Raw genomic sequence first — 16,574 nt, forward strand, 5'->3', positions numbered from 1 at the left:
TTTTGCTGTATCGATTTTATTATTTTAATTGTTTACCAATTTCTGCTTTTAAAAATTCTTTTATTCTTTCAGACTGATTTATGTTGTTTTTCTTTTTAACATTTTTAAATGTTTTAACATTACATATAAGAATGTTTTGGGGATGATGAACTCCTTTAGTTTTTTCTTGTTAGGGAAGCTCTTTATCTGCCCTTCCATTCTAAATTATAGCTTTGCTGGATAGAAGAATCTAGGTTGTAGGCCCCTGCTTTTTCTGACTTTGAGCATTTCTTGCCAATCCCCTCTAACTTGCAAAGTTTCTTTTGAGAAATCATCTGACAGTCTTATGGGAACACACCTGTAGGTACTAACTTTTTTTCTCTTCCTACTTTTAAGATTCCTTCTTTACCTTTAAACTTTAGCACTCTAATTATGATATGTCTTGGGATCAGCCTCCTTGCATTCATCTTGTTTGGGACTCTCTGTGCTTCCTGGACTTGCATGTCTGTTTCCTTCATCAAATTAGGGAAGTTTTCTTTCATTATTTTTTCATATAGATTTTCAATTTCTTGCACTTTCTCTTCTCCTTCTGGCACCCCTATGATGCAAATGTTATTTCCTTCATCAAATTAGGGAAGTTTTCTTTCATTATTTTTTCATATAGATTTTCAATTTCTTGCACTTTCTCTTCTCCTTCTGGCACCCCTATGATGCAAATGTTGGAATGCTTGAAGTTGTCCCAGAGGCTGCTTACACTATCTATATATTTTTTTAAAATATTTTTTCTTCTTCTTGTTCTGATTGGTTGTCTTTTTGCTTATGTTCCAAAAAAATTGATTTGATTCTGGCTTCATCCACTCTGTTGTTGTTTCCCTATAAATTGTTCTTTATTTCAATTAGTGTATCCTTTGTTCCTGACTGGATCTTTTTTTAAGCTGTTGAGGTCCTCACTAAGTTCCTTGATTATCCTTATAAACAGTGTTTTGAACTCGCATCTGATAGATTGCTTATCTCCATATTGTTTGGCTCTTTTTCTGGAGTTTGATCTGTTCTTTCATTTGGCCATTTACTTTGTCTCCTCATTTTGGCAGCCTCCCTATGTTGGTTTCTGTGTATTAGGTAGAGCTGTTTGACTCTGTGTCTTGGTAGTATGGCCTAGTGTAGTAGGTGTCCTATAGGGTCCAGTGGCACAGCCTCCTCTGTCACCTAAGCTGGGTACTCGCGGTGAACCCTTTGTGTAGGCTGAGTACGCTCCTCTGGTAGTTGAGCTTTGGTTGCTGTTGGCAGATCAATGGGAGGGATTTTCCCAGGCCAGTCAGCTGCAAGGACTGGCTGTGACCACTGAGCACTAACCTCCACCTTCCATGGAGGATCAGCTGTGCAGTGGCAGGATGGTGGTGCTCCGATGTGGTCTGTAGCTGTCCCCTGGGTATGTTGGCCCTGGGGTTTCCTGGGTGGTGCAGGCCAAGATCAACCCCCACCCATGTTTTGCCTGGGGCCACCCTACCTGAGCTACAAAGCAATCTGAGATGGCTGCTACTTGTGCTTGGCTTAGCGATTCCCAAGCAAAGCTAAATCTGTGAATCTAGGCTCGCTGCTGCTAGTGCCGGGCCTGGGGCTCACTAAGGCTAGTTGTTGCTTGTTTGAGAGGATTTAGAAAGTTGTGCAGCATGAGCCAAGACCAGCCATTCATATGGAAAAGCAGCTTAGGTGGGTAAGTTGGGTGGGGCTGAGTTTCTGGGGATCTGCAAGGTGGGTCAAACCAGTGGGTGGTGGGTGTTAGCCAGCTTGATGGAGTCTTAGATATGGCACCAGCTTGCTGGCTCTGCGTGGGGAGGGATTAGGGATAGTGGCCTCTACTCACCTTGATGCCAGACACAATAGTTTCTCCCGGTGTGCTACTGGTGCCTTTTAAGCTGCTACCCTGCCCCGGTCCTGGAGCTCAGAGGGAGTGAGCCTGAATAGGTGACTCCATGTGTAGGTTCTAAGAGAAACTGCTTGTGACTCCAGAAGTTTCGTCCCTTGACTCAATCTCCTCTGGTTTTTGCAGCCAGAAGTTATGGGGTCTTAACTTCCTGGCACTGGAACCCTGGGCTGGTGGCCCTGATGTGGGGCTGGGACTCCTCGTTTCTGAGATATCATCCTGAATTTCTATCCATCACACATGTGTGAGGGACTGACCTGTTCCACATCTGTGCCCCTCCTACGAGACTGGATGGATATCGTTTCTTTAATTCCATAGTTGTCAGACTTCTATTCAACCCAATTTCTGATGGCTCTGAGTGATGGTTGTTCTATGTTTTAGGTGTACTTTTGATGTGGTTGTGTGAAGAGGCCAGTCATGTCTGCCTACATCACTGTCTTGACCAGAAGTTGCCCTGGCTTTCTATGGTTTTTGGAAAGTAATGTTAAATTAAGGGAGGGAGGAATGAGGATTACCCTTCAAGGACCTTAAGTCAATCAGTTGGAATGAAAAAATCAGTTGCACCCTCAGCTGAGCACCTAATGAAGTAGTTATATTTAAAAGCCATGTTATTTAAATGTACACAAACAAAAATAAAAGGATCTGTTAACACTAGAATCACACTCCACATGACCAGATACTCAAAGTATGAAAAGCACTCAGAATCAGATATGGGTCACATTCACATCATCTCTTTCAGATTTACTTTGGGTTAAGTTCAAGCTAGTTGAAAGGTAGGTCAGGCAGAAATCACCACACCACTTAAATGTTCTCTCTTGCTCTCCCTCTTCTCTTTTTTCCCCCTTTCCTTTCTTCCTTCATTCTTTCTCTTTTGCCTTCTGCCCTTACCGAGTTTATAGGAATCCTAGTGAAACTAAGTGCAAAATAGTATGATGTTACTATATTAACACATTTGTATCTGTCATTCAGTAATTTTTAAACTTACCAAAATACATACATACAAATGAAAAAATTCAAATAGTACAGAAAGTATAAACCAAAAAGTAAAAAAAATCTTCTTTACCCATCCTCTTGTCTCATTCCTCGGCATTCTTCCGCTTGGAAAAATGGAAGCAAGACCCAGAGCTGCGTTGGGGGTAAAGGCAGGGGGAGTTTCTTTTTGCACTTTTATAAATTGTGTTCTTTGCGAGTATGTGTTTTAAAATCATTTCAGTGAGATTTGGAGAGCAAGAGAAGATTCAATGCATGTGCTCAGTCTACCATCTTGAACCAGAAACCCTTTAAGAGCTTTTAAAACCAAACACGTACACGCATTTATTTATTTTACAAAAATGGAATCATTGAGTACATATTGGTTGGTTATCAGTGTTTATCCTTAATAAATTTTAGACATCTTATCACATTAATAAATGTTTATCTGTACCATTACTTTAAATATAGTCGTATATCATACAGGGTGGGACAAAAGTAGATTTACAGTTGTATGTGAAAGTTTATTCTTGAGTTATAATTTATTGTATTATTTTCCATATGAACAACTATGAACCTACTTTTGTGCCATCCTGTATATGGATGTATTTATTTAACTAAACTCTTATAGTTGGGTATTTAGGTTGCTCTTATTATCTTTGCATGGTGAGTATAGCTTGGATGATCTACTCAGTGGCTCAATCTTTGCATATATGCTTAATTACTTCCTGAGTACAGAATCCTAAAACTGAAATTACTCACCAAGAGATAAGTGTATTTTTAAGGCCTGTGAGTATACTGGGTATGGTGCACTGCTGATCTTATATTTTTAAGTGTGCAATCTAGAAGCTAACAGTGGATTTAGCTTCTTTTCTAGGGTGGGTCACTACTTCAGCCTGCTTTCATGTCAAGATCTGCCTTATATTCCAAAGTGGGAGTTCCCAGCATCAGGCTTGTGGGGGTGGAAGCATAATCCTTTTTCCAAAAACTGTCTTGAGTCACTATCAGCTTTCCTTTCTCCACCCTTACTGAGTCCTTACAGATCCTGATTTTTTTTTTTTTTTTTTTTTAAGAGGTAGAATTCAGCCTAAGGGTTCCACTGGTGTGGAACTGGAAAAAGGAATCTGTTCTAAGTTATTCTGGCCCAAGATTGGAATTTACCTTGACTCTTAAAACAGCTATTGTAAAATGAGCTCTTACCTTAAGAGCTAATTCAAGAAATCTTAACCAATTGAAAAAAGTAAACAAACAAAAAATCTCCACAGTCCTTGAAAAATATCAGCAACAAAAATGGCTATTGTTTTTTAAGAAGTAATACAAACTTGGGATAGGCAGTTATTTCATCGGTAAAATTAATGTGGATTCTCTGACACTTGAGGCAATTACCCACCTGATCTGCGTTCCTTCCCACCTGAACAGTAGGCGGCTTTCACGGACTTTGGGGAATGAAGAAAACCCCGTACATGGGCGTGTACACACACTTACCCCGCCACCTACACTCCTCTTTCTGGTTGGTTTTTTCCTTTTCTTTTTTGCTTTTACTACTGCCACACCAGAAATACCAGAGTCTAGCAATAGTTTTAAAATGTGTAACAGGAACATATGGCTGGCCAAGGCACTATCTAGGTTAAAAAGCAAAGGAAATATAAAAATAAATTTTCAAAATCTGCTTTAAAATTAGTAAAGCACTTTCACATATCTCATGTGATCTTACATTTCCTGACCCCATTTCACAGATAATAAGTCTGAAGTGGGTGGAGGTTTAAAAATTCCTCAGGACAAGCTTAGGTTTGCCTTCCGTTTTAAGGCTCTCCCCTTCCTGTGGGTGCCGTCCCCAGGGGTATCACGCTACTGAAATTGCTCCTAATCTGCGGAGGAAGCAATAAGATGAACTGATCACTCTGGGAGGTTAGGGATTTCATGTTTCTTATTATGAAACTCTGATATCCTGCGTTCCATCGGGGTCATGAACTGTTTGACCAAGGTCCTGGGCCTGACCTGCGTGAAGGGGCAGAGAAGACTGTTCGGACTTTCCCTTCTCTCGAACTAAACTCATGATCACAGAACTCTAGGATGAAATGTTCCAGTACCATTAATTCCTGCAGTGGGTCATCTTACATTCAGCTAATGAGGGATTCATTTTCAGGAGATTCAGATAGACAAAGTTAATTAGAACTTTGAAAAACAGTGCTGTAAAGTAAAAAACAATTCCTATGATAGAGCTCTTTTCCTTGAAGTGCCTAGAGGCACCAATTTGCTCAAGTTGAGCATTGGCATCAGGAAGAACCTTGTACTTCAGTCTGGAAGGGTGAAAAATAGAAGAAAATACCAAAGTTCCACTTTAAAGTGGCCAGGTTTATAAACTAAGGTACCTAAGAAATGCAAAGAATGTAACATGGTCACATCGCAATCAAGGAGTGTTACCAGACTGAGTTCCATGAGTATTTGGGGGAGATATACATAACTTTTTAATAAAAATCCTATGTACAATAATTAGGTATCAGGTTCATCCCTAAAACCTATCAAAACCACACTGACTCTGCCCAGACTGGTTTGGTTCAGTTGGTTGGGCGTCGTCCCATGAAGTGAACTGGTTTGATTCCTGGTCAGGACACATGCCTGGGTTGTAGGCTCAGTCCCCAGTCCAGGAGCTTACAAGAGGCAACTGATCAATGTTTTTCTCTCACATCAACGTTTCTCCCCCTCTCTTTCTTCCTCCCTTCTACTCTCTCTAAAAATAAATTTAAAAAATTAAAAAAAATTATACTGACTCTGAAATGGCACTTTCAATCACCCCCAAATTGCAATCCCGTCCTAACCCCTGTGGAAGCCTTAGAGCTTGCTGGAGTTTGGGAAGTTGAGACCCACTGAAACCTGAAGGGTACTGTGGGTGGAAGGGAGCCCTGTAGGGGCCAGTCGCTTTATACTACGGAAGACAAGGTTGGACTTTATCCATGGTGGGACACATGGAGATGGGATGTTGGGAAGTCAAGAGGGGAACCCCCTTAATTTTTCATCATCAATAAAACATGCCATGAAAACTTATTCTCCCCTGCAGGTCTCAGGTTCCTCTCAACACCACAAGAATAATTGTGCCTATAAGTGGGTAGAGGTAGAGTGAAAGAACTGGTTAAACCCACATAGGAGAACCCACTTTAACTCAAGTATTTATTTATTTATTTATTTATTATTTTTAAATTCATCAATTTAAAAAAATTTTCTATATATAAATGTAGGATTAACCCGTTCCTTGTCTGTGCACCTCCTACCAGTCTCAATGGATATGGTTTCTTTAATTCTGTTGTTGTCAGACTTCCATTCAACTTGATTTGTGATGGTTCTGAGTGATAGCTGTTCTATATTTCACCTGTAATTTTGACATGGTATGGGAGGAGGTGAGCTGTGTCTGCTTATGCCACCAGCTTGACTGGAAATCTAAATTCATTGATCTTTAGAGAGAGAGGAGGAAAAGGGAGGGAAGAAAGAGAAACATCAATTTGTTGTTTTGTTTATTTATACATTCATCGGCTGATTTCTAGTATGTGTCCTGACAAGGGATCGAACATGCAACCTTGGTGTAACCTTCCCCAGGGATGTTCAACCTTTGGGCATCTCTGGTCCTCCCTAGAAGGAGAGTTGCCACACATTAAATACACAAACACTAATGAGAGCTGATGAGGACAAAAAGGGTTTTAAGTAAATTTACAATTTTGTGTAGGGCCACATTCATAGCCATTCTGGGCCACATGTGGCTTGCAGGCCTTGGGTCGGACACCCCTGGAAGATGATGGTCTAACCAACTGAGCTACCTGGCCAGGGCCTTACTCAACCTTTTAGAACAATGCCCTGTACTTGACCACACTTTCTTAGATTAGATAGTAAAATTAAATTTCTTTAAAAGTATTCTAACATTCACATTTATCCACCAAGTCTAATTCTGGTCTTTTTTTCATTTATTTGAAAGCAGATCAATTTTTTTTAAAGATTTTATTTATTTATTTTTAGAGAGAAGGGAAGGGAGGGAGGAAGAGAAAACATCAATGTGTGGTTGCTTCTCTTGTGCCCCCAACTGGGCACCTGGCCCTCAACCAAGGTATGTGCCCTGACTGGGAATTGAACCAGTAGCCCTTTGCTTTGCAGTCTGATGCTCAATCCATTAGAGCCACACCAGCAAGGTGAAAGCAGATCAATTCTTGCTGCTACTTCTGGAAAAGAACACAGTGCTCTTGTAATAGTGATGAGATTCCAAGAGGCAGGATAAGAAAGAAGAGACCAAGCAACAGCCTCAGGTGGACTATGGCCATTGCGAAGTATGGAATGTGAAAAATGGCTGCCATAGACCATCACACTTGAAAAGGGGTTCAGAAAAGTTGGCACTGTTTTATACAGCATAAAACTCACCTAAGTTAACGGTTAGATATGATCTCTTGGCACTCAGCATTCATTTTTAGCACCTTTTAGAGATACCCAATCCCTACTCCACAGTATTACAGAACTTGGAAGGCTCAAAGCTGTATTTCCTACTTTCCACCATACACAAAAATCAATACTAGACAAATTATAAAGCCAAATGTAAACAGTAAAACAATAAAGCTTTCCCAAGAAAACATAGGAGAATAACTTTATGAGCTTGAAGTCAGCAAAGATTTCTTAAATTAAATAAGCCATAAAGGAAAACCTCTAATGAATTGAACTACATCTTCACCAAAGGCACTATTAAACAAGTGGGGGGAAAAAGCCACAGAGTGGCAAGATACTCTCAATACATATATCCAACAAAGGACTCATTCACTGTAAACAACGACAAAGAACAAGAAAAATGTCAGACAGCCCAATAGAAAATTGGGAGAAAGACTTGAAGAGGCATTTCATGGCTAAATATTAAAGATGGAAAACCCTAGGTTTTGGTAAGGAAGTGGCACATCCATTACTTTGGAAAACTGGCACTATCTACTTGAGCTAAACATATGCATCCTCTATACCCCAGAAATTCCACTCTTATATGTCCAATGGAGATGCATACATATGTTCACCAACGTTCATAGCAACATTATTTGTAATAACCCCGCCTGGAAGCAACCCAAATGTCCATCTGCAGTAGAATGCAGAAGTTGTGTTATTCATCCAATGGAATTCTATACAACAATGAAAATAGGACACTATTTTTACATGCAACATAGATAATTCTGACAAAAATAATGTTGAGTAAGAAAAGCCAGTTACAAAAGAGTGCATACTGTATCATCCCACTTTTAAAAGGTTTGAAAATAGGCAAATTTGCTCTATGGTATCAGAAGCCGAGATTGCAGGTACATTCAGGGAGGACAATGCCTGGAAAAGAGCATGAGGGGAACTTCTCGTGTGCCAGTCATTTCTGGCTCCCAATCTGGGTGCTGGTTACATGGCCGTGTTCACTTTATGAAAATTTATCAAGCTGTCTGATTATGATTTGTGCATTTTTCTGTATGTTATACTTCAATAAAAATCAACTTATAGTTAAAAAAAACCCCAACTACTATAATTCTTAGACTTCTATGCTAATAGGATTCTATATAGATTTTGACAGATACAATGATGTGAAATTTGGAAGGTAAAAACAAGATGGAGCTGTTTTCACTGCCTGTCAGTTTTCCGTCAGTTGTTGATCCACATGCACCATTAGATGTGATTTTCAGTGGCAAGACTTTCTGTGTCTCTGTATTGCCACCAGCTCCAGTGGTGAAAAGTAGCTGCGATGTTAGCAATGGTCTTCATGGTTTCTTGGCCTCTTGATTATCGCTATGCGGTCAGACCTGGAAGCCTAAGGACAGGCCCCTAACTTCTATTCTTTTCGCCCTCCTGGTGGCTTTGTAAGCCTGTAAGTCCTTGTATTCAATACCTAGAATGGTGTCTTCACTGAAACCACTTGGTATATCAACTAATACAGCTGATAGTTAATGGTGTTGGTTTTAAGAATCTTTTAAATAAATTACCATTGGCAATCCCATCACCTGAGGATTATCATTATCCTGAGAAAGTTCTGCCTTAGAGCTAACCTAAATTTATTCTGATACACTGTAAAGACATTTACTTCAGAGGATATGCTAATTTCTGCTGCCATTTAAACAATTCTTAAGGAATCCATTGATCTCTCTTCACAAGCTAAATAATACCAGTTCCTTGAATTTTTCTTTACATGTTCTGCAGCTCTGCCCAGCTGTGGCTATTTGAGTGAAGTAGAGGGTGGGGCAAAAATAAAGTTACAGTTGTTTGTATGGAAAATAATAATAAAAGAATAAACTGTATGTTTCATGTACTCACAATTGTAAAGCTACTTTTGCCCCACCCTGTATTCACATAAGGACTGCCTATTCAGGTAGGATTAACTGTCCCTTTTTTTTGGTTATACTCCCAGGTTCACACTTGCTTATCTGACCAAAGCCCAACTGTGCTGACTCAAGTTTAGCTTGTGACCCAAGCCCAGCATCATGTTATTGTTAGCCAAAACCTCCCATGGATTGAGGCGGACTCCAAGAAGGCTGAAAGCAAAGCTTGTCAGCCATGAGCAAGAGTTTTTACCTGGCTTTCTAACACATAACAAGATCAAATATAACAACTTATAAACAATGAGAATCACCAGCCGAAAGAAAAATTAGTTAATAGTTGCAGAGGGATTACCGAACTGTAAAATTGTACAGTTAGAAAGGACCTTAGAAATAGTCTATATATACCAGGAAACTGAAGCTCAGATATTTGTACAGGTTTCTAGCCAGTGCTCATTCTGAATACTCTTGTTTCTAAGGTGTGACTCTCAGACCAGCAGCATCAGCACCATCTGGGAACTTGTTAGAAATGCAGAATATCAGGGCTCCTCAGGACCCACCACATCAGAACCTTCATTTTAACCAGAACACCATGTGATTTGTATGCATGATAAAGCTTGAGAAGATAGAGGCGCCCCAGGTTCTTGTTCTACTATATAAAATCTTGCCTAAATTTTATTACATAGAAACCGAATCTGCTTTGGGCAAGACCTTTATTATTACAGGTCCTGGTCTATTAGACAGCGTGAATAGTTGGATTAAAGAAAAAGAAAAACTCTGTCTATTGATATCTAGAGGAAGAGGGCACCTATTGGAGCTCGCTAGTTTTTAGTGTACCCATTCAAATTTTAATCCGCTAGAAAAATTAATAGTCTGTTTGGTGGTAGCATGTCCTATAAAAATAAGGGCAATAAAGTGAAAGTATTTAAATGGATATTTAAACTATGCAGTCATCAGTGATTTAGCTTTCAATTATACGAAGGTAATTACCCTAGAATCCACCTCATTCACCCTTCTGTGAGAAAATGCTGGAGGTGCCGATGCTTTCAGGCAATGACTGATTTCCACTCCTTGTTGGCCAGGCCCTGAATTCATTTCCTTTAAGGAGTTTAGGGTGTATGCTAGGAACATAAATGATGGAAACACCCTTTGTGATCCTTCTCACAAAGGCAGTAGCATCACTGGTAAGGGCACATGTGGGGCCGCAGGCCCAGCCTCTCCGACTGGGGAGGGCTCCCAGGGCACGCAGACCTGACCAGTGAGAGAAGGGTGGGGCCAGGCGAAGCAGCGCCCCACAGCTGGGCCCCGCTCTCACAGGGGCTCTAAAAGTTTGCGTGTGGAGGAGGGCGTCTGGGCTGCTGGGAAGACTCCGTTTCTTGATCTAGGTGCTGGTTACATGGATCTGTTCCGTTTGTGAAAATTCACTGAACTGTTTATGTATGATAAACACACTTTTCTATACGTATGTTATACTGCAGTGAAGAATTAAAGAGTGCAGAACGTTAGAACTGCACAAACGCAGACTTTTGTCTTCTTTTCTTCCTATTGAGATGCAGGTTCACTTACTTTGAGGAACATTGCCCAGAGCAACCCAGGGCGCTAAAATCAGGGAAAATTGATGAGCAAGCTTCATTAACTCCTTGTATTCATAGAGGTGGACAAGTACAATCAAACAAATAATAATGCCTAATGCAGGATGCACTGTATTCTAGATACTGTACAAATACATTCTGCTGCTCTTCATAACATCTTTGGCAGGGCTCTAAGTATATATTTTAATTTTAGTTTTTTAATTTTTAAATCATAGTTGACATTCCACATTATATTAGTTTCAGGTGTACAGCATAATAGTTAGATATTTATATAACTTACCAAGCAATCCCCCTTGGGAGGATAATATTACCTTCAATTTATAGATGAGGCAAATGGCATCCATAGGGGAGGCTGAGCTGAGAGTCCAAGTTGGGTCTCTCAGGACCGAAGTCTATCTTATTTTCACCTTTGCCAGTGCTGAAAAAGCACGTTAAGCCACAAGAACAGCCTACAGGAACTCAGAGAAGGAACTCAAGACTCTGCCAAGGTAGTAGGTAGTAATTAAGGGCAGATTGCAATAGGCAGTCTTGGTTTTTTTAGCATCTTCTGGCAAGTAGATGGCATTTTCTCAGCAGCCATGGCCTAAGGCTAAATCCATGGGGCCTCAAAGCCCCTGGAGAATCTGGACCATGTCCCAAACTTGGCTGAACATCACTATTATCTTGGGAAGGTTTGAAACATACAGATTCACTGGCTCCACCGTAAAGATCCAGATTCAGTGCATTTGGGGTGAGACCTGAAAAGCTCTTTAAACATCACCCCCGGTAATTCTAATGATTACCTGGCTTTGGGAACCAACGCTATAGACACCCTGACCACATGAAAGAGTCAGACCTGGATTTAACGTTGGTAGCAAGTTCATCACCACAAGCCAACAAGGTTAAAGCAAAGGGCCCATTATGGCGTGTGCTCAAACTGAGTAAATAAGATGTCAGGCCAAGAAATAAAGCAGAATAAAAGTAACTTTACTATCATGAGATAGAAACTTGTGACTAGCTGAGGCTTGCAAATAAAAGCCTGTACCTATTGCGTCCCAGGTACTACACTTAACTAGAGTTCCTCCCTCTAGCCTGTTCATAAGACAGCTAAAACAGTATTCTTTTTTTAAAAAGTACTATACAAATAAAACCTAAACAGTAAAGCAATTTAATATTTTAGATCTCAATCTGAAATCCTAATCTAGGCTATTTTTAGTTTAGATATTTGAGAATTTTGAACAAAGCAAAAGTGGATTTTTTAAAATGTAAGACAGTATTGAAAGGTAGCAAGATCCAAGGCGGCACCTTCCCATAAGCCCATCAGCCTGGGCTGGTTTATTCTAGATTTAAACTGTGACCTTGAACAACCCAGACTTCCATTGGACCCTGCTGTTCAGTGGTGAAAGTACAGAGGTGATTGTGTGCAGTCAATAACGTCCCTATCTCATCTGTCAACTAGAATAAATAGCTAAAACGGATAAGTTGATAAAGTGCTTTTTTTTTTATTGGAGAGTTAATAACTTACTCTAAAGTTGAGTTTAATTACTGGACCTTGCTAACAACTGACATATGAATTAATTACTTTAAATCACTGCCAAGTTTAATCCCTGTACAAGTTTAAAGAAGAACCACACAGCACTCAACCCTAGAGGAAATATTAATGACATAAATGATAGAACACAATTAAATCTATAACTCATCAGTACAAATGGGGACAAAATACAGGAGCAGTAAAATAAGCCTAGAATTGGAGCTAATTGAGTTTACCAAAACCATCTTAACCCAAAACATTCTCAGCCTAAGCCTGTGTCTCATTTGAGGAAACAACCCTTGTTTGTGCCTTATTTGTGAGATCAAGAGTCCCACATTTTAATCCTTCCCACATGTGAAAGTGGGTAAAGAGATCTTTTAGCCAAGAAATACATTCTGGGCCTGAACACTAGAGAGATGATCAATCTCTGTGAATTTTATAGAAAGTTAATATTATTATTCTGGATTAAAAGAGAAAAAAATGAGGACACAAAGAGGAAATTAGAACATATACCCGGAGAATAAGGAGATCCTCTGTGTCTCCAGTTTCCAAGTTTATTTAGATTTCTGTTTCCTTTGTGGGTGAAACACCTCTAATGGGAAAGAATGCTTTTAGTTGCAAGCAGATTTTTTTCTAAATGGCTCTGGGGGAACAAAACAATAATAAAAGTAGCTTTTCTTTCAGAGTGCCAGCAGCCTGAGATATGACCTATTACTCAACCTGCTAGAAAAAAATATATATATATAGATATCAGAAGAGAGGAATTTTAAAAACTCATACACTCTTACACTTATGGTTAATTGATTTTTGACTAATTGGTTCCAAGATAATCCAATGGGGAAAAAGAGTCTTCAACAAATGGTTTGGGACAACTGTATATCACATGCAAAAGGATAAAGATAGAACTTTACTTCATACCTGATATAAAAATTAACACAAAATGGGACAAAGAACTAAACGTAAGAGAGAAAACTAAAAAAGTTTAGACAAAAACATAGGCATAAATCTTTGTGACCTTAGTTAGTCAATGGTTGCTTTGATGTGACACCAAAAGCACAAGAGACAAACGAAAACAAATAAATTTGACTTTATCAAAATTAAAACTTTTGTGTTTCAAAGAACACCAGCAAGAAACCTACAGAAGGAGAGAAAATATCTGCAAATGAAATACAAGATTTGTATCTAAAATACATAATGGACTTTTACAACTCAATAATGAAAAGACAAATAACCCAATTAAAAAAATGGTTATAGGACTTGAATAGACATTTCTCCAAAGGAGATATATAAATGGCCAATAAGCACGTGAAAAGATGCACAACATCATTAGCCATCAGGAAAATGTCGATCAAAATCACAATGAGATACCACTTCACACCTGCTAGACTGGCTACAATAAAAAAGACATAAGTGTTAGTGAGGAAGTGAAAAAATTGGAACTTTCCTTCATTGCTAGAGGGAATGTAAAATGATGCAGCCATAAGGAAAACAGTCAGGCAGTTTCTGAAAAGGCTAAACATAGATGATTCAGCGATTCTTATTTTAGGTATATAACCCAAGATAAATGAAAACATATGTCCACAGAAAAACTTGTATTCAAACATTCATAGGAGCACCGTTCATAACATCTAAAAAGTGGAAACAGTCCAAATTTCATCAACTAACGAATGGATAAATAAAATGTGTTATATCCATACAATAGAATATTGTTCAGCAACAAAAAGTGCTGATACGTGTTGAAACATGGACGAACCTTGATTCTCTGTTCTTATTTTTCTCTGCCAAGGCAATCATAGACTCCTAGAAGCACATACTGATAAGAAAGTGCCATAAGATCAAAGAAGTTTAGTATATAGAGGCAAAAGAGAGATTTACTCAGACCTACAGCTGATGTTGAGTAAAAGAGAAATAAAATTTTGTGTTTTTTAAGAAAACAAACCCCACCTCATTTAGATTTGAGAATTGAAAGAAGATGTAAAGATAGTTTATCTAGTCTAGGTTTGTCAATTCCTTAGTATATTGCTGTTGTGGGTTGGATAATTCTTCTGTTTTGGAGAGCTGTCCTCTGCACTGTAGGATGCTTAGGAGAATCCCTGGCCACTTCCAGTTGTGACAACCAAAAATGTCTCTAGACATTGCCAAAAGTCCCCTGGGGTGGGAATGGAGGCAAAATCTCTGCTTCCCCTTCCTGTTGAGAAGTCTCTGATTGAGTCTAGTATTTCCCAAAGAGTGTTCCTTACATTATGTTTTGCACATTGTTGAAAAAAAAGGGGGGGGGGTTCACAGTTTAGTGAGTGTGGAAATGAGCACGCTAAGTGAATTTTCTTCCCCTTCCCCTTCTCCAACCCCACATATTACATCAGCATTAGTACCTGAACAGAAAAGTGAAATGACTTGCCTTGTGCCACTTCAATAAAAGCCTAATCATAGCTCTGAGTCAGGAAACTTGGGTCTCCTCCAACCTAGATCAATGCTCTTTTAGCTTTTTTAAGAAATTGAGTCATCTGCCTCCCAACTGGATCTCTATTGAATAAGGCTCTGAGATTTGTTGGCAGATTGTAAACTACTACTAGAAGGGTCCTTGCACAGACCCTCTCAGGAGGCCACCTCTCATTCTGAGATGGAAGAGGTAACAGAGGGTGTGTCAGGGCCCAAACGGAATGGTAACCGTGGGCCATGTCAGGCAATCCAGATGCTATCTCCCATCTCTCTTCTGTAGTTTAATGACTAAACATTTCTAGCGTTATCTGATTCTATTCCTTTAATTAAGATCTGATAATGAAGGAATGAAGCTATAATGCATGGATTTGCAGGACAGGTCTCAAATCTAGCATTAGTCAGATCGAATATATCAGTAAGCATCTGGAACACATGAAAGAGATGTGATAGTATCATCAACATCAAAAAGGATGTACTGAACATGTGTCCCAATGTGTGTTTATCTGATGGGGCTTATACTTAAGGCCCAGCTGCAAACCTTGAATGTCACAATAGGATAAAAATGTTCACAGATTCTTTTAGAAAATGCAGCTTAAATATGGACATTAGTAAAACAGGGAAAGCATGCTCTGTCAAACGATATTAAAATTGGGGAAAGGGTTTAGGCTACCAAAACTTTAAAAAAATACAAACAAGATTTTTAATGGATTTTTATTTTTTACCAAATTAGGATACAATTTAGACCTAACTATATGTCAAATAAATCTAGAATAATTATTTTGAAGAGCTTTTCTTCACAACAGGTAAATAATACATTGCAGGAGCCAGGTTTGCCCCTAACATTTGTGGAGCCAAGCACAGGAGTATAAATGGAGGTCTGTATTCCACATCTATGTATAAAGTTATAAATAAAGTGTCCTATTTTCCTAACTTGATCACTCTAGCTTTCTAATGCCCTGAAGGACAAGTTTGAATGTGTAATTCTCAGACTCCTTGGAGCTCTCCACCAGGTCGTGGAAGCACGGGGGGAGCTGGACCCCTGGCGGAAGCTGCCCTGTTCTCTTCCCGTTCCTGGCTCTGACCAAGCAGGGCCTCTCACGCATGCGTGTGGCTGCCCCAGCCCATGCATTCATGCTCTGTGCACATCTCCAAGGCTCCCCTTGGCCACCTCCAGGCTGAGGAGTGCATCCAAGAGTGGCATGTTCTGCCCTTGGAGGATGGGACTGGGGAAGGAATGTAGGCAGTCCTTGGAAGTGGGCTTAAGGCATATGGACAAGGGATTCTGAGGTGGTCCAAGGTACCCAGAGTATGATCTAGAAGGGATCGATGAGGATTGCGAGTATAACCCCTTGACCCCACAGTCTCCTCACCCTGTGGTGAGGGGCACAGCCAGAAAGGGACAGAGCAGGGCCCTCGTATCAGCAGGAGCCCCGCATTCTGGAATGTGATAAGTAGTTTAAGATGAGTAATCCTGGTGCATACCTCAGGCCTGCTTCAGCAGGAGAAGGGAGGCCAGACCAAGCTTGTCCAGACAGGGAAGATGGATCATGCCTTGCTCACCCTGGAGGGTTCACAGAAGCTTATCAGTGCTTAGCAAAGCAGAACAGCCCAACCTGGGAAAGTCTGCCCAGATTTAAATTCCAGTTTAGTTAATGATTTAAAGGGGCATGCACCTTTCACTTTATGGAGAAAATGTCTGGAAGATTCTGGTGTTTGTCCTCCTCGTTGTGAACCGCTCCTTCACTCATCCCTGTTTTCATAGTGCCAAGGACCCCGCCAGCCCTCACTTGCCATCCTCTTGGCCTGTTACTAGTGTTGACAGTTTCAGCGATAATCCTGTGAGGTGCCCTCAATTCCCT

The sequence above is a fragment of the Pteronotus mesoamericanus genome, unplaced genomic scaffold, assembly GCF_021234165.1.
Source record: "Pteronotus mesoamericanus isolate MK-2021 breed Mesoamerican mustached bat unplaced genomic scaffold, CSHL_Meso_final scaffold_651, whole genome shotgun sequence".
In the NCBI taxonomy this organism is placed as follows: Eukaryota; Metazoa; Chordata; class Mammalia; order Chiroptera; family Mormoopidae; genus Pteronotus; species Pteronotus mesoamericanus.